At 41.2% G+C, this 13199-nt stretch overlaps 1 protein-coding gene and 1 pseudogene across 2 annotated transcripts in view; both read left to right on the top strand.

Annotated features, from left to right (window-relative positions):
* LOC116690099 (izumo sperm-egg fusion protein 1) overlaps positions 1–13199 on the top strand; it is a 61474-nt gene that overhangs the window by 21800 nt on the left and 26475 nt on the right. The window lies entirely within an intron of this gene.
* Positions 2572–13199, top strand: part of LOC116689384 (izumo sperm-egg fusion protein 1-like) — an 18118-nt pseudogene continuing 7490 nt past the window's right edge.

Here is a 13199-nt window from a genome sequence, read left to right as displayed (position 1 = left end):
TGGTTCAGTCTCTCGGAGTTGAAGTCCTGTTTCCTGTGTTCTTTCTCTTGTTGCAATGTGCACCTTTAGATTGTCAAAGTCAACTGTCTCTGATAGAAATGCTGTTTGATGAAATGTTTCAGAACTCAGGTCCCAGATTCAGTGTGTCGTCTATGACGACAACAACAGGTATTCTATTTTTTTCATCCTATGGTCATTGATTCTATTGTTGCCATGGGACACAGTTTGTTTATCTTGAATATACAGTATGAGTGTAATGCTTTCCTGATGATACCTTAAATATGGCAAGAAACAACACTTTATTGAAATATGAAGGGAAAAGATGGATGTCTTTGCACAGTGCAGTACACACAAGTATGCGCCAAGTGGATGCCATTTTCTCTAACTCCCAATAACCATGTGTGCTCAGCAACTACCCATTATTTAAGATGTGCATTTACCACAATACAATTTAAAAGACATGGGTGTGCCCCTCCCACCTTTGCAGGTGGAAGGACAAAATGCAACACTGCTTTATGTTCCCATGATTTAATACAAAAGGCAACGTTTTGACCCTACTGGGTCTTCTCCAGGATTTAAACAGAGAATTTGATGACTTCTCTGTCCCCCCCCCCATTTTCCCTCTTGAATGTGGCATGAGCAGTGATTGACACGCAGTGAGACACCCCCCCCTAGCTGTGATTGGTGCATCTGACAGGAAGCGGTGGATTTTTGCAAATCCCATCCAGGTGTAGGCGGAGCCAGAGGAGCCAACCTGTTCATGTAGTTCTACTGGAACAAAGTCAGTTTCAGCAAATATGACAGAAAGTTAGTTTATAAGTCTTACCTACATAAACTTTAGTAACAAATGCAGGACTAGTTAATATACCAGAGGACCTTTATATTAACTTTAGTCCCTCCCAATTAATATATTGTAGACTAGTGCTACGACCGCCTACGACCACTTCAGACTCTGTTGCTCCCCCGCTCCGTGCTAAATGTGTAAATATGACACGACTGCCCTTCGTTGCAACACACAATAATTATTCCACTCTATTCAACACACATGAGGCTATTTTCATATGGCACTTCACACTACAAACAGGTCTACAAAATAATTGGTCATTGGGCGTTGCCCGGTTCCTGATACCGTGGCGGCAGAGGTTTTACCATGGGGGTCGCCAATACAAAATCAACACAGGGATACATGATTCCACTGAAAGAAATAATTGCATCCAAAAGTATTAGTTGATAATTTTCATTTGATAACGCCGTTGATCAATTCGTCATTTGTCTGTTGCCATTTACTTTTATGGAGCTCCACGTGGTGACGTATTGTTATCTTGGTGACGTCTATTGTTATATATCTCGGTGACGTATATTGTTATATATCTCTGGTGACGTTATGTTATATATCTCTGGTGACGTGTATGTTATATATCTATGGGTGCGTGTTATGTTATATATCTCTGGTGACGTGTATTGTTATTATCTTGGTGAGTGTCTTGTTATTGTACATTTTGTACATGTATTGATATAAACTATTGGTAAGTGGCGGCTCCCATCACTTCGTGGTTCCCGTATGTTTGTAACATTTTAGGATTCCTCATTGGTTTTCACTTGTGAGAAAACATGTAACACCAGAGTTCCAGTGTGCAGCCATGCTAGCGGATCAATGAGGCGGGGGGGCTTTGAGCTGATGTTAAAGCTGACATATTTACCATGGTTACCTTGTGAGGTAGCCCAAATCCCAGTTTGTACATCCCAGAATCCTCTCGTTGCGTCTAAGTCACGTCCAGGGGGATTAGAGGCCGAGGAGTCGAGGACAACATATTTAACAAAATGAAAGTCCTTCTCGGAGACCTTGTTTAAAGCGATGTATATGAGGTGTGCATCAGCTGTCCATTGTGTCGCCTCAGATGCTGTATTTATGACTTTATGATCTGAGTTGGCTATTTTGATTCGTAGTCCTGGGATTATTGTTATGTGGACCATACCAGTACATCCCACCAGGGGGAGCCACCAGCTTCCAGACACAGGTCTCAAGATGTAGGAGACTAAAACAAGACAACAACACAAAATATTTTCACTTCATTAGAAACAAGCAAAGCACAGTCCTTTCGTCCCTTGGGACCGAAGGTATCCAGGTAGTGTCCCCCTCCCTTTGGAAGGATTCTTCTTTATTTCCACCTCCTGACGTCTTTGTCTCCAACCCATGCCCTGTGGTTCACTCAGCGTGGTTCTGACTGTGAAGTACCAGATGCTGATTCTTGTTTGTTTCCCAACAAATACATGGGTCTACCAGTTATGTATGGGCGTAACAGGTAATAAAAGTAAATTTTAGTTTCAGGCCCCTAAACACGTGTGTTTATTGCTTAATGCATTTGTGTTAAATGAAATTACCAAACCAAACTGAAGAAAACACTTTACATACATACTATGCTGTAAACCTGTCCCAGAAACACAAAATGGCTAGCATGGACCCACCAGCAATTTTTTTAGGTTATTAGGCAATGGGAATTATGACCTGACGCTAAAAGTAAAAAGCAGAAGTGATGGTGTTTATTACTTGTGGCATGTAGCAGTAGAAACATGTATCTGCTGCGGTGCGGGGTTAGTCCTCACTTGGCAGAGCAGGTGCACACATGTGAGTGTTTCTCATCTATATGCTGCTGCGGGTTCAACTCTGACCTGTGGGGTCTTTGCTGCATCAGTCATTCCCATTCTGTCTCCCTGTGTCTTTATCTGTCCTGTGGAATTAAATGCTTAAAATGCCCAAAAAAATAATCTTAAAAACAAAACAAAGTACCCGCTGCTGTAGAGCAGCTGTAGGAGTGGGTGATAACAAAGTTTCTCTGTAACGAAACCGTCTCTGGTGATGGCAGCAGGGTTGAAGCAGAGATGGTAATTTGGGTGTAGTAATAATGATGTTTTTAGCAGCAGAATATTGGCAACTCGGTTTTCAGAAACTGTGGAAAAATCACAATAGCAAAGTGACTCAACGATGTGCGAAGCTCAGGATACATTGGCCTCAATGCTGCTGTTGCTGGTGTCCCTGCTCTGCTGTGTCCTGCAGCCGAGGCCTGTCTGACAGTGTGACCACAGGATCAGGCTCCTACTTGAGGACTTTGTCCGGTCGCTCCCACTGTGGACAATCAGATGAAATGAAAAAGATTTGTGATCAGCATACATGACCTACAAAGAGACCAGCCAGGAGCGAAAGGAGCATTGGTGAGTGACAAATGGCAGATTGTGTGGAGTATGCTATTAAGTGACCTAATACAAACTGTTATATGTCTCTTTTTTAATTTTTTTTATTTTTTTTGATAATGTCAGGAAACTAAGTTTTTTTTTATTAGTTGGCAATTAGCTTTTACTGCTATTGCCCTATTTGTTCTGAACTAAAGTATAAGTGAGATGCCCTAATCGTAAAACATTTCTGTCGCTTTCCCACTGCTCAGAGATCCCACCACTCTGTACAGAGCCAGAACTGAGTACCAGAGTGAATTTGACGCTTTTTGAAAACCAGCCAAACTGGTGAGAATCAATGTATTCCCTTGTATATCACTGAATACATTTAGATGACACTGTAATCAGATCAAAGGTCACTATATATTAAGATAAAGCCTGCTCTTTTTTTTTTTAAAGGATCTGTAACATTTGAAGCCATCAGATCCTGGAGAAGGGCAGGAAAATCCTAGAAAAAACACTTGGACAATTTATTCGTGATGGTATTGGCATAATATCAGTGGGTGTTCTGCACAGTATGAGCGGGCACTTATATAGTCTGTGTCGTGTACAAAATGCATTAGTTACACGGATCATTTGTTTGCTCTATCCAGGATTGTGCCCCAACAAGTGTGGTAAGTTTGTTCTGTCTGATCCGTCCTTCTATGCTGTGTAAATCCTTGTAGGAGCACAACGTGTACTTACTATATATTCATTGCAGTTTACAGGAACGTGTGTGTGGTGTGTGTGTTGTGTGTGTGTCTGTGTTGTGTGCGCCGCACGCATGTGTGTTATGGTTTTCAGGTCTTTTGAAACAAAGAGTAATAGATTGCTTCTCTTGTCGCTACAAGATATACATCTGTCCCTCTCCCTCTGGCCAGCTGGACTGTGGTGGTATATTTCATATGTGTAGTGTGTATGTGTGTGCATGTTGTCGGTGAGTGGGCGGAGGCTAGTCTCTTTACTGAGAGTGCACCATTTAATTTTACATGGACCATGCTGTCACATGGTGTAAATGTGTCCATAAGCGACGGCATTGCTGCAGCCAGCCAGTGCCCGGCTAATGAAAAGATTATTCAAGTTTATCCTGAACAAACGAATGAAACATCTCTCATTTTCTCTCCTTTCACCCTTTCTCCAGAGTACCCGATGCTGGCTGAGGCAGGAGGCCAGGCAGTGTTGAAAGTTCCTTCCATGGCATCGTTCTGTTGGAAAAACCAGAGTACCACTACTCCTGGGCCCCCGGCGTGCCAGGAACTGTAAAGGTAAAACCACTTTTCATACTTCCTGATTCCTTTGAATATATTCTGTTCTATTTAGCTGTACAGTTCTGTACAGTATACTCATGAAAAGATGTACTTACTTACTGTATCTACCCACTAACTTACAACTATCATTGTGTGTGTAGTGTGTGTGTGTGCGCCTGCGTGTGTGCAGCTGATCGAGAGTAACTTCAAAGCCTTGGTAGTGACAGATGACTCATCTGTGGTCTTAATCAGCTGCATATGGATGAACAAGGACATATCGCTGCTCTCTGCAAGATCAACGTGGAACAGTCTTCTACAAGTCACTTTCCTACTGACAGGTAGAGACAGCTTTTAGACATGACCTTAAAGAAAAAGGTCAGACATTTAATGCGGAAAGGGTCAAGGAACATCACATCCAAGTTAATTTAGCACTTTTTAAAATTGCCACATAGCAAACAATACTCAAATAAACATTGTCAACTCTAAATAACTGGCAATGAACAAAACACTTTAAGATCTGTAAAACTGGGTGCTATAAAAATGTGAGATTAATCAAATGTCTGTCGTGGTGTACAAGTTAGTCTTCCCAGCATGTTTAAGGATATCCATGACTTATCAAGCAAAAACAGTTAATTTCAAAGTATTACATTTTCTGAACTACAAGGCTTATAATAGTTATGCTTATGCGGGTATTTGTGGGTGCAAGGAGGGTGTGTCAAAATATTGTGAGTGTGGTGTGTTTTTTTCCCTTTTATTGCAATGTGAGCTCTCTGGATTTTATGTTGTCTTTCTTCCATACTATTCCTTATTGCTGTATGGATTTTAATACAACTCATATTAGGTTTAACGTATAAAATGTGCTTTACAGATACCGCAGAAAAACTGGCTAAAATAACTCCCATCAGTGGAGCAACTACTTCTAAACTGAAAGATGTAATGTCATGCCTCTATATTTGCCTATACACAAATATTGTTCAACATAAGAGCTCATCTCTCTGTTTTTTCATACTCTTACAAGTCTCCCATTTACCTGACCAAACACACCGACCCATGATCACTCTACCCTCACTCCCCCACAGAGACAACTACTACCTTTTCAACCTGCTGCGGGCCTGCTGGTGCCAGTCTTGCCATGGTTACGTTTTAAGTCTGGCAGCAAGCGTAGGCCTCCTTGTTGTTCTGGGGGTAGAGACAGTAAAATAAGTGGGGGGGAGAGAAAGAGAGTAGTGGAGGTTGCAGGAAAGGGTGGATGTGAAAGAGGTGACACGGAACAGTCAGAGAGCATGACTAACCCTAAAAGAGGAGATAAAGGAAGGTCATGTAATCATATAGTTTGAGAAGTGAATAAGATGTACAAAGCTTAGGTATATTGTCATATCATATGAAGCTAACAATAATTCAAAATAAGTTTTGTTTACAATTGAACAGATTACGCCATAAGCTGTTTTCTCTGAAAGTTATAACTCACTTTTCCAGGAAGTGAGGTGTCAGTTACTGAAGCACAAAAATCAACAGGTGTTAACTTAGATGGACAGTTTTTCTGTTATTTTTTGTGCTAAGTTGGAATGGAAAATTTGCATTACTGTGTTTATGTCTTTTAGAGTGATGATGAGTCAGAAGAGAGGCTGAGGAGCCGAGGAGAAGAGGAAGGAGGAAAAAAAAACACACAAACACAGTGTGATGAAATACTGTATACAGTACACACACATACACAGCTAAATTGCCAGGGAGGTTTTACTTGCTTCATGTCAGATATTTCTCTCAGTGGCTGAATAAATTCCCCAACACAAAGTGCTAATCATGTTAGAAATAACAGAAGTTAGAAGTGGGAAAGCTGTTAGCTACATGCAAATGAGGCACAAGGTTGTCTAAATGTTTTTGATAAAATATTGTTTGCCCTAAACAATGACTAGGATTGTCAATGTGAATCATGGTGAATCAAACACTGCGATCTCACTCATAAAAAGAATGTTTGTGGTGTAAGAAAACGAGCGTACAACACACCCACACTTACACACACACACACACACACACACATTTAAAATCCCCCAGAAACCATCAACTTTCCATAACATTAAGCCACCAGACTCGTCAAACGTGAATTGTCACCCCAGCAGGGTCACGTCCCCTGAATGGAGTGATGGGGGGAGTTTATGAGAGGAATAAGGGATGAGGTAAATCTCACGGATTACAGTGGGGTTTTTTCAGAGATTAAATCCCCAGTCATCCATTAATCCTGGATAATCCTCCTGTGCCAAGGAAGGGGGAGATGTGGGGGGTATAAGATAGCAGCAGATGTTTTCATCAGGGTTTTCATTAATGTTAATGTATATATATCCGTTCAGAGAGACTGAATAAGGGAACATTTTTGCATTACTTACAGTTAATGTCACAGTTTTCTGACAACAGATCACCAGACTTAAATTTGCTCGTCCTGCCATCAGTAGCTCTTGGTAGATTTTGATGACACAAGTTGATCAAAGATAGCCACCTCTTTCTGTCATGTCATATTTCTACTTATTTTTGCCATTTTTATCTTTCATAATTGTGCTATTATCAGCACCTTTGCTTGCTTTCAATGTTAAGTCAAATTTCCTCAATAGGACAGTAGAAAGTCATCATCATCCTCATCATCATTATAACAACAATAATTCACACCCATCTCTCAGCATTGTGTCAGGCCAGATGTATTGTTGGCGGAGTCCTTGGCAACCATGACGCTCTGATGTGCAAAATAGAAAGATATTGAAACATCTGAACCAAATGAAAGTAAAGCGAGTGATCGATTGACGTAGAGTCATCGATCCTGGAATTAAGTAAATAAGTCACCTCTGAAATCAATCTGTGCTTTGGTTTTTGGGTAATTTCTCGTAAACATTTTGAATCAGGTTTAGTCAGTTTGGGTCATGAGCTGTGACGAATGTAGCTTGGGTTGTGATTCTACAGTATGAGGGGGGGGCTGTTGAGGCCTGCATGGATGGTGCTGACAGAGTATGTACAGTGCTTTTTCCTGTCGGGCTGTGAGATGGGGGCGAATGTTAAAAAAGAAGCCATTCTAAGACTCCCTCACACAGAGACACGTCACACTGTTCCAACTCAACAGACCTCACTTCACTGGGGGTTGTACAGTATGTGTGTGTTCAGCCCAAAGTGCAGAATTGAGGCTACAGTAATGCATGCTCAGCAGCTCTGCTGACAGCCTATGATGTACTGTGTACAAGTGTGTAAGTGTAAGTGTGTGTAAGGTGTGTGTGCATTGATTTGCAGCCTCAGCTGGGGGAGAGCATGACGAAGTGGGAGTGCTGCTGAGGGACCCGCAGCAGCGGTGAGATAGAGAGAAGGGAAGTGGGAACATGAAAAAAGTGGAGTCAGGTTTGAGTGGGAGACGTACTGGGAAGGCAAGAGTCATTGAACGTGGGTTGTGAGGAAATTAGGACAAAGCATTAGATTAAACTTTGATATAAACTGTCCCACACTGCACCACTGTACAAAAATATGTTATTCTGTAGAGTTACAGGATAATTATACTGTGGTGGGAAAGATATCTATAATATCTACTCATTTAGTTTACTGACTTAAAATTTACCATTAGAATATTGGACTTAATATTACTCTTTAGATTACTGGATTTAAATATTACTCATTTAGAATTGAGTCAACTTGTATTGAAAACTACTCAAGTAAAAGCAAAAAAAGACTGCTCTTGAGATGTACTTTAAGCCACTAAATTTCAACTCTAGGTGTTTCAACATATTCAAACTAGATAAGCAACAATAAAGTTTCAAAGCAAGTTTAACACTCAAAACAAATCCATTCATCCGGAAACAGACTTCAAACCAGAAGATTAAACTACAAAAAAATACGTCACTCATTTTAAGTAACTGTTCTAATTTAAAGGTGGCTCTAAGCAATGTCACACCATTTTTAAAGATTGAAAACTATCGCTAGCTGCCTGTCCCCTAACCACACTATAAAAAACGGGTCTCTGTAAACAGCAGGCACCACAACAGCAACAAATAATCTGTGCAACCTGCACCACAAACATAACAAACGTAGTTGACGTTCAGCCAATAACCGACAAGAAGGATGGGGGTGGGGGGGTTAGTGCCGGAAGGGAGGAGAGGGGACGGGATGAGGAGACGGGAGGGGCGAGCTAGCCTTGTTTTGTTTGAAAATACTTTGAATGTCATCAAGAAGTGACATCACCCAACATTGCTTAGAGCACCTTTAAAGAACTTTAAGGTCACCGAGAAAAAGCCTTCGAGTCTCATCTTTTTAACAGGAAACAACCCTACAAACCCGTTCATCCGTCTTCATGTTTTATTACAAAGAAACCTCATAGTGTGCCATCTTTACTTTTTAACATTATCAATGACAAAACCTATATCCGTGCACCGAGCAGCTGTTTTATTGTGAGGCGGGGGATTTTAATTTTTGTGTTGTGTAGGCCTAATAGACTATACTGTCAGGAGAAGAAAACTGTGCTGTAGATTCCGCAGCAGCAACAAGGCAATTCAACTTGTTCTGGTATTTTACATGAACATTTCATTTTCCTCAATGTAAAAAGCACACACCAAAGGGAAGTCCATTGAGAGGACTGTGACTTTAGTGTGTTCTCATGAAAACAAGCTGTAATGCAGTGGCATACAGAAGCTCAGGTTTAATCTAACCTAAATATAGCGGTGGTTGGGTTTTAATCCTCATTCAACACAAAAACAAGGGATAACCCCAGACGAGCCAGTGCGCGGTAGGAAAATCAGTCTTGACGTCAGTGTCCATATGAGGAGTGACGGTCAGGCCTTATATGGTTCTTCCGCTTGTGACGTTACTCCTTCTGTGGAAAACAAAGGCGGGGCCGCGGTGACCCCGCCCTTCTCACAGCTGTTATACAATGAACAAGTGAAACTCAAGCTACAAAAGATGATTTTAACAGACCTGACGGAGAAGGCAGAACGTGCTCTCTAGATATATTTACAGTAGATTTTAAAATCACTCCAAAAGTTCTATTATCTTAAAATACACACAGAAAAACAACCTTAACGGATTATTTATTTTTATTCTTTGAAAGCCTTTTAGTCGTTAAAAACAATTGGCTCCTTATTTATTAGTTTTAACTTGTTAAATACACTTTTTTTCAGCCTGAGTTCAAGCAGTGAGCCTTTGGAATAAGTGGCAATGAGCTGGTTCAAATACTCAGGACCCCCGGGAAAAAGCACACGCTGCTGGCTGTGTGCTGCTCGACTGCAGACCTTTCCTCGACTTTTCTTTTTACGCACATTTTCGGTCCCGAAAGTCAACGGAACTCAGTGCTGCGTCGTAGATCCAAGAGCTCAGTGGTGGCTTGAGTGGCTCACGGACAAGACGCTCCAGGGCCGGCTGCGGCTGCGGGAGATTCCCCGGTGGTGGTGGGGGATGAGCGCAGCGCTCCGTGGCCGACCTGAAGGCAGAGAGCGTGGCCAAGATGCTCGATACCGCCCTGCAAAACGAGTTCAGACGCCGATCTGCTTTCTGCAGTAATTAGACTTTTCTTCACCAAGTTGATGACACAAAATGTGTCCTTGTTTTGAGTTTTTGAAGTTTCTGACTTCAAAAAACTCAAAACATGAGCCATGTGTGGTAGTGTACAATACTTATGCATGACATATGTAGCTGAGTTAAGGAAGTATGTTTTTTTTTATGTAAGAGTGTGTAATTGTTAATCTCAATACCTAAAGGATAAACAAGCGTGATGAACTTGCAATTTAAGTATTTTCATGTTATATAACAGATGACTTTAGCTAATACTGTGGGATCTCCAGTTAGGTGGATGTGAGGGATTTTAGAGGCCTATCAGAGTCTGTTACAGCTCAGCCAGCAATCACCTCTCTGCAGTGGAACGAGCCAACAGTGACAGGTCGGAGGACAACACATATGATCAGGTAAATAAACCTTTACAACTTAACAAAGAGTTTGAATGTAACACAATTAAAATTGTATGCATAAAAGACCAAACTGCTTGTTGTTTGTTCTGTGTTTTAAACATGGGACTGTCTTGAATTGAATTGCAGGGTGTGGTCCAGTGGAGCTTGCTTGCCTCCTGTTTTTGGGCACGTGCCCTCCACCTAATCCCGCAGAGAGACCCTCGCAGCTGCGGGCATCACAGCCGTGCTCAACGTTTCCTCACATGCCTAACTTCTATGAGGGGGAGTCAGTACCTGCGGCTCATTGGAGGACAGCCTAGCTGCTGACATCGAGACTGCTTCACCACAGCATCGCCTTCATCGGTGAGTTTCCCCCCTAACATCCATAGCTCCAGCCTGTGTTAAAGGTAACCTTCAGATGGAACTTCAGTATCATTTGCTCACTGTTTTGTACAAGCAGTAGACCCCAAACACAGATAATTAGTCTCCTTTAGTTGAGTGAGTCATCTTTTCACTCTGATGAAACATGAATATCCAAAACATTTCTCTAAGCAGCCTTGTACACTATAATCCATTCTGTAGCCTAGATTATGGGGCACACAGTGTAATCGTTTATTACAAACAACTGGATTACACTGCACGTGATGTGGAAGGAACTTTATTAGCATATTACTTTTTTCTTTTGCCGTTTTGACCCTTTTAACTGTAAAGTTAATGTCAGTTGGAGACAGAGGTGGAGTCAGCATTTTTGTCTAGGTTGTTTTTGTTTCTGTAATCATTCAGTTAAAGCTTTCTTTTATGCTGCTGTGAACATTCTCTATGATGTCAAAAAAAACTGATGTGAAATAAGCGCAATATGCTGATCTCCTTCTCTTGCTGTCTGTCTTTTCCGCTCTACGCCTACAGACTCAGTGAAGCAAGTGGTGGTCGGGGGTTGTGCATTGCCAGGCAGGTATCTCCCGCTTCGCTACCATATGTCTGGCCTACCTCATGCCCACGCAGCGCGTCAAGCGGATGAGGCTTTGACTTTGGTGAAGCACGGGTCAGGTCATCTCCCCCAACCTGGCCTTTAGGGGCAGCTGCTGCAGTTTGAGACTGACGTTGCTGTGCCATGGATGAAGACCACAGGTTGCATTCTTTCATTCATTCTCCTGCCTCTTGCAGGCGTTGACTTTACCGCCATTAACCTTGTGTGTACAAATGTACTGTTTGTACAATTGAAATTACTTCAGAAGTTATGCTTTTTACATTCAGAGAAAAGCTAGTGTGCTGCTGGCATCAGGCCATGGTGGATCTGAACCTAATCCAGGAGAAACTGATAAACAGCATTCGGCAATATACATGTTTTGACCAATTGTGGATTCTGAGCCAGCAAGTTGGAGCAGCTATGAGGTAATTTCCCTGACATGTTCTAATCAAGGATGGTGCCTTGTGTCTGGTTTGTTGTTGTGCGTTATTTGTTTGACTTATGTGCCTGTCTTTGCAAGACTGTCTTTTTTCATACGGAAGTCCTCTTCCCATTTACGACACTGTGACAGACAGGTCTTTTATGAGAAAAAAACTGTGTTAAACTACTAAAGGCAATACTGATGAATCTCCAATGTTATTGTCTACTTTATAAAATGCACTATCCATGTTGGGTCATGCATTCTGTATCCTGAGATAGATACAACTTGTAAACTCAAGCGGAAGAGTTGTTTTTATTAGTATGAATTAATCTTTTTATTTATTTCAACATTTGTTTTGACAGGTGGTATTATTAGGCGCTTTAAAGTTTGGCTGATTCTTCTGTTTTTTTCACTAAACTAAAACTGGGGAGAAAACACTGGTCTGTTTACTCAGGCAAATGTCTTTATTGTGCTGTGACACAAATTTCACTTCTTATATCCTAGAAATATACAGTCACAAAACAAATTCATAGTTCAAACCGATATTGCTGCTCTTGCCAAACCAGAAGGTATTAAACTTTGTATTGCTGAGTGTTTTGTAGTATATCCACAGAGAATGGGTTTTACAGTCTGAGGGCCTTTTTGGACCTCAATATCAGACAAATTTCACATCTACTGCCTCAAACTTGCTAGGACAACTTTGGACATTCGTCACAAGGATTTTTTTTTTTCAACAAGCATTTGCAAAGAGCTGAAAGCCGTAGCAGACTTTATAAATCACAAAGTTAGAAAGTCGATTAAAGAACTACTCACATAGACTTGAACCCAGTAAGCATACCAACAATACATTCTTGTTACATACTGCTGTGGCTTTATTTGACCAATAGGGTTCCTCATTTGCCGATCTAGCTGACTCATTATCACACCCACGTCGATCTAGTCAAACAGGTCAACCAGCTGTTTGTCAGAGTAACCAAAGGTCACAAGAATATCAGGCACAGTTACCTTATGTTAATATGGGTAAAAGTCTCTTTCCATGAATGTACACTAATTAGTCACACTATTTTGAACATTACATATATAAAGAACCCATGTATAATGACAACTTAAACAAATCAGTAACTCATTGCAGAGAGAAAGAGAAACTACCACTAATAGGCAATCACGACTATTGCAACCACTAACCTATCCTCGGATGCCAATTATGCTAGCCACACTTTCTAGCCAAGCTAATCCAATACATTTATATATATATACACGATTTTAACACTCACAAAAGGTGCCACAAGTGCTGAACAAAAAGATAATGCTTTCTGATGATACCTTAAATATGGCAAAGAAACAACACTTTATGAAATATGAAGGGGAAAAGATGGATGTCTTTGCACAAGTGCAGTACACACAAGTATGCGCCAAGTGGGATGCCATTTTCTCTAACTCCAATAACCATGTGTGCT

This window comes from Etheostoma spectabile, chromosome 5 (genome assembly GCF_008692095.1).
Source record: "Etheostoma spectabile isolate EspeVRDwgs_2016 chromosome 5, UIUC_Espe_1.0, whole genome shotgun sequence".
NCBI classification, from domain to species: Eukaryota; Metazoa; Chordata; class Actinopteri; order Perciformes; family Percidae; genus Etheostoma; species Etheostoma spectabile.
Note: the sequence above shows the minus strand (reverse complement) of the source record. Positions and strands in the feature narration are given on the sequence as shown.